The following is a 6,575-nucleotide window of genomic DNA, read 5'->3' as shown; positions in this document are numbered from 1 at the left end:
CATGCATTTCACATGTCTAGAAATTAAATAAAAAATGATTTGGACAATATCTGACAGATTTTGAAATTTGTCAGAAATCTGTTTTTTGTCCTGACCCCGGACCTTATGTGAAAACTAAGAAAAACTGAAAAGTACTAAAAAAAATCAGACCAATTTTTATTCACTTTTTTTGCCCTAGTTCATGCATTTCACATGTCTAGAAATGAAATAAAAAATGATTTGGACAATATCTGACAGATTTTGAAATTTGTCAAAAATCTGTCTTTTGTCCTGACCCAGGACATTATGTGAAAACTAAGAAAAACTGAAAGGTACTAAAAAAAATCAAACCAATATTTTTACACTTTTTTGCCCTGGTTCATGCATTTCACATGTCTAGAAGTGAAATAAAAAATGATTTGGACAATATCTGACATATTTTGAAATTTGTAAAAAATCTGTCTTTTGTCCTGACCCCGGACCTTATGTGAAAACTAAAAAAAACTGAAAGGTACTAAAAAAAATCAAACCAATTTTTTTACACTTTTTTGCCCTAGTTCATGCATTTCACATGTCTATAAGTGAAATAAAAAATGATTTGGACAATATCTGACATATTTTGAAATTTGTCAAAATTCTGTCTTTTGTCCTGACCCCGGACCTTATGTGAAAACTAAGAAAAACTGCAAGGAACTAAAAAAAATCAAACCAATTTTTTTACACTTTTTTGCCCTAGTTCATGCATTTCACATGTTTAGAAGTGAAATAAAAAATGATTTGGACAATATCTGACATATTTGGAAATTTGTAAAAAATCTGTCTTTTGTCCTGACCCCGGACCTTATGTGAAAACTAAGAAAAACTGAAAAGTACTAAAAAAAATCAAACCAATTTTGTTACACTTTTTTGCACTAGTTCATGCATTTCACATGTCTAGAAGTGAAATAAAAAATAATTTGGACAATATCTGAGAGATTTTGAAATTTGTCAAAAATCTGTCTTTTATCCTGACCCCGGACCTTATGTGAAAACTAAGAAAAACTGAAAAGTACTAAAAAAAATCAAACCAATTTTGTTACACTTTTTTGCACTAGTTCATGCATTTCACATGTCTAGAAATGAAATAAAAAATGATTTGGACAATATCTGACAGATTTTGAAATTTGTCAAAAATCTGTCTTTTGTCCTGACCCCGGACCTTATGTGAAAACTAAGAAAAACTGAAAAGTACTAAAAAAAAATCAAACCAATTTTGTTACACTTTTTTGCACTAGTTCATGCATTTCACATGTCTAGACGTGAAATAAAAAATAATTTGGACAATATCTGACATATTTTGAAATTTGTCAAAAATCTGTCTTTTGTCCTGACCCCGGACCTTATGTGAAAACTAAGAAAAACTGAAAAGTACTAAAAAAAATCAAACCAATTTTGTTACACTTTTTTGCACTAGTTCATGCATTTCACATGTCTAGAAGTGAAATAAAAAATAATTTGGACAATATCTGAGAGATTTTGAAATTTGTCAAAAATCTGTCTTTTATCCTGACCCCGGACCTTATGTGAAAACTAAGAAAAACTGAAAAGTACTAAAAAAAATCAAACCAATTTTGTTACACTTTTTTGCACTAGTTCATGCATTTCACATGTCTAGAAATGAAATAAAAAATGATTTGGACAATATCTGACAGATTTTGAAATTTGTCAAAAATCTGTCTTTTGTCCTGACCCCGGACCTTATGTGAAAACTAAGAAAAACTGAAAAGTACTAAAAAAAAATCAAACCAATTTTGTTACACTTTTTTGCACTAGTTCATGCATTTCACATGTCTAGACGTGAAATAAAAAATAATTTGGACAATATCTGACATATTTTGAAATTTGTCAAAAATCTGTCTTTTGTCCTGACCCCGGACCTTATGTGAAAACTAAGAAAAACTGAAAAGTACTAAAAAAAAATCAAATCAATTTTGTTACACTTTTTTGCACTAGTTCATGCATTTCACATGTCTAGAAGTGAAATAAAAAATAATTTGGACAATATCTGAGAGATTTTGAAATTTGTCAAAAATCTGTCTTTCATCCTGACCCCGGACCTTATGTGAAAACTAAGAAAAACTGAAAAGTACTAAAAAAAATCAAACCAATTTTGTTACACTTTTTTGCACTAGTTCATGCATTTCACATGTCTAGAAATGAAATAAAAAATGATTTGGACAATATCTGACAGATTTTGAAATTTGTCAAAAATCTGTCTTTTGTCCTGACCCCGGACCTTATGTGAAAACTAAGAAAAACTGAAAAGTACTAAAAAAAAATCAAATCAATTTTGTAACACTTTTTTGCACTAGTTCATGCATTTCACATGTCTAGACGTGAAATAAAAAATAATTTGGACAATATCTGACATATTTTGAAATTTGTCAAAAATCTGTCTTTTATCCTGACCCCGGACCTTATGTGAAAACTAAGAAAAACTGCAAGGTACTAAAAAAAAATCAAACCAATTTTTTCACACTTTCTTGCCCTAGTTCATGCATTTCACATGTCTAGAAATTAAATAAAAAATGATTTGGACAATATCTGACAGATTTTGAAATTTGTCAGAAATCTGTTTTTTGTCCTGACCCCGGACCTTATGTGAAAACTAAGAAAAACTGAAAAGTACTAAAAAAAATCAAACCAATATTTTTACACTTTTTTGCCCTGGTTCATGCATTTCACATGTCTAGAAGTGAAATAAAAAATGATTTGGACAATATCTGACATATTTTGAAATTTGTAAAAAATCTGTCTTTTGTCCTGACCCCGGACCTTATGTGAAAACTAAAAAAAACTGAAAGGTACTAAAAAAAATCAAACCAATTTTTTTACACTTTTTTGCCCTAGTTCATGCATTTCACATGTCTATAAGTGAAATAAAAAATGATTTGGACAATATCTGACATATTTTGAAATTTGTCAAAATTCTGTCTTTTGTCCTGACCCCGGACCTTATGTGAAAACTAAGAAAAACTGCAAGGAACTAAAAAAAATCAAACCAATTTTTTTACACTTTTTTGCCCTAGTTCATGCATTTCACATGTTTAGAAGTGAAATAAAAAATGATTTGGACAATATCTGACATATTTGGAAATTTGTAAAAAATCTGTCTTTTGTCCTGACCCCGGACCTTATGTGAAAACTAAGAAAAACTGAAAAGTACTAAAAAAAATCAGACCAATTTTTTTTCACTTTTTTTGCCCTAGTTCATGCATTTCACATGTCTAGAAGTGAAATAAAAAATAATTTGGACAATATCAGACATATTTTGAAATTTGTCAAAAATCTGTCTTTTGTCCTGACCCCGGACCTTATGTGAAAACTAAGAAAAACTGAAAAGTACTAAAAAAAAATCAAACCAATTTTGTTACACTTTTTTGCACTAGTTCATGCATTTCACATGTCTAGACGTGAAATAAAAAATAATTTGGACAATATCTGACATATTTTGAAATTTGTCAAAAATCTGTCTTTTGTCCTGACCCCGGACCTTATGTGAAAACTAAGAAAAACTGAAAAGTACTAAAAAAAATCAGACCAATTTTTATTCACTTTTTTTGCCCTAGTTCATGCATTTCACATGTCTAGAAATGAAATAAAAAATGATTTGGACAATATCTGACAGATTTTGAAATTTGTCAAAAATCTGTCTTTTGTCCTGACCCCGGACCTTATGTGAAAACTAAGAAAAACTGCAAGGTACTAAAAAAAAATCAAACCAATTTTTTCACACTTTCTTGCCCTAGTTCATGCATTTCACATGTCTAGAAATTAAATAAAAAATGATTTGGACAATATCTGACATATTTTGAAATTTGTCAAAAATCTGTCTTTTGTCCTGACCCCGGACCTTATGTGAAAACTAAGAAAAACTGAAAAGTACTAAAAAAAAATCAAATCAATTTTGTTACACTTTTTTGCACTAGTTCATGCATTTCACATGTCTAGACGTGAAATAAAAAATAATTTGGACAATATCTGACATATTTTGAAATTTGTCAAAAATCTGTCTTTTATCCTGACCCCGGACCTTATGTGAAAACTAAGAAAAACTGAAAAGTACTAAAAAAAATCAAACCAATTTTGTTACACTTTTTTGCACTAGTTCATGCATTTCACATGTCTAGAAGTGAAATAAAAAATAATTTGGACAATATCTGAGAGATTTTGAAATTTGTCAAAAATCTGTCTTTTATCCTGACCCCGGACCTTATGTGAAAACTAAGAAAAACTGAAAAGTACTAAAAAAAATCAAATCAATTTTGTAACACTTTTTTGCACTAGTTCATGCATTTCACATGTCTAGACGTGAAATAAAAAATAATTTGGACAATATCTGACATATTTTGAAATTTGTCAAAAATCTGTCTTTTATCCTGACCCCGGACCTTATGTGAAAACTAAGAAAAACTGAAAAGTACTAAAAAAAAATCAAACCAATTTTGTTACACTTTTTTGCACTAGTTCATGCATTTCACATGTCTAGACGTGAAATAAAAAATAATTTGGACAATATCTGACATATTTTGAAATTTGTCAAAAATCTGTCTTTTGTCCTGACCCCGGACCTTATGTGAAAACTAAGAAAAACTGAAAAGTACTAAAAAAAAATCAAATCAATTTTGTTACACTTTTTTGCACTAGTTCATGCATTTCACATGTCTAGACGTGAAATAAAAAATAATTTGGACAATATCTGACATATTTTGAAATTTGTCAAAAATCTGTCTTTTGTCCTGACCCCGGACCTTATGTGAAAACTAAGAAAAACTGAAAAGTACTAAAAAAAAATCAAATCAATTTTGTTACACTTTTTTGCACTAGTTCATGCATTTCACATGTCTAGAAGTGAAATAAAAAATAATTTGGACAATATCTGAGAGATTTTGAAATTTGTCAAAAATCTGTCTTTCATCCTGACCCCGGACCTTATGTGAAAACTAAGAAAAACTGAAAAGTACTAAAAAAAATCAGACCAATTTTTATTCACTTTTTTTGCCCTAGTTCATGCATTTCACATGTCTAGAAATGAAATAAAAAATGATTTGGACAATATCTGACAGATTTTGAAATTTGTCAAAAATCTGTCTTTTGTCCTGACCCCGGACCTTATGTGAAAACTAAGAAAAACTGAAAGGTACTAAAAAAAATCAAACCAATATTTTTACACTTTTTTGCCCTGGTTCATGCATTTCACATGTCTAGAAGTGAAATAAAAAATGATTTGGACAATATCTGACATATTTTGAAATTTGTAAAAAATCTGTCTTTTGTCCTGACCCCGGACCTTATGTGAAAACTAAAAAAAACTGAAAGGTACTAAAAAAAATCAAACCAATTTTTTTACACTTTTTTGCCCTAGTTCATGCATTTCACATGTCTATAAGTGAAATAAAAAATGATTTGGACAATATCTGACATATTTTGAAATTTGTCAAAATTCTGTCTTTTGTCCTGACCCCGGACCTTATGTGAAAACTAAGAAAAACTGAAAAGTACTAAAAAAAATCAGACCAATTTTTTTTCACTTTTTTTGCCCTAGTTCATGCATTTCACATGTCTAGAAGTGAAATAAAAAATAATTTGGACAATATCTGACATATTTTGAAATTTGTCAAAAATCTGTCTTTTGTCCTGACCCCGGACCTTATGTGAAAACTAAGAAAAACTGAAAAGTACTAAAAAAAAATCAAACCAATTTTGTTACACTTTTTTGCACTAGTTCATGCATTTCACATGTCTAGACGTGAAATAAAAAATAATTTGGACAATATCTGACATATTTTGAAATTTGTCAAAAATCTGTCTTTTATCCTGACCCCGGACCTTATGTGAAAACTAAGAAAAACTGCAAGGTACTAAAAAAAAATCAAACCAATTTTTTCACACTTTCTTGCCCTAGTTCATGCATTTCACATGTCTAGAAATTAAATAAAAAATGATTTGGACAATATCTGACAGATTTTGAAATTTGTCAGAAATCTGTTTTTTGTCCTGACCCCGGACCTTATGTGAAAACTAAGAAAAACTGAAAAGTACTAAAAAAAATCAGACCAATTTTTATTCACTTTTTTTGCCCTAGTTCATGCATTTCACATGTCTAGAAATGAAATAAAAAATGATTTGGACAATATCTGACAGATTTTGAAATTTGTCAAAAATCTGTCTTTTGTCCTGACCCAGGACATTATGTGAAAACTAAGAAAAACTGAAAGGTACTAAAAAAAATCAAACCAATATTTTTACACTTTTTTGCCCTGGTTCATGCATTTCACATGTCTAGAAGTGAAATAAAAAATGATTTGGACAATATCTGACATATTTTGAAATTTGTAAAAAATCTGTCTTTTGTCCTGACCCCGGACCTTATGTGAAAACTAAAAAAAACTGAAAGGTACTAAAAAAAATCAAACCAATTTTTTTACACTTTTTTGCCCTAGTTCATGCATTTCACATGTCTATAAGTGAAATAAAAAATGATTTGGACAATATCTGACATATTTTGAAATTTGTCAAAATTCTGTCTTTTGTCCTGACCCCGGACCTTATGTGAA

Source organism: Alosa pseudoharengus, unplaced genomic scaffold (assembly GCF_046254945.1).
Source record: "Alosa pseudoharengus isolate Yale_2024_CS ecotype anadromous, Long Island Sound unplaced genomic scaffold, YU_APseudo_1.1 YU_APseudo_1.1_scf_36, whole genome shotgun sequence".
NCBI lineage: Eukaryota > Metazoa > Chordata > Actinopteri > Clupeiformes > Clupeidae > Alosa > Alosa pseudoharengus.
The sequence above is the reverse complement of the archived record's forward strand: the minus strand, read 5'-3'. Positions refer to the sequence as shown.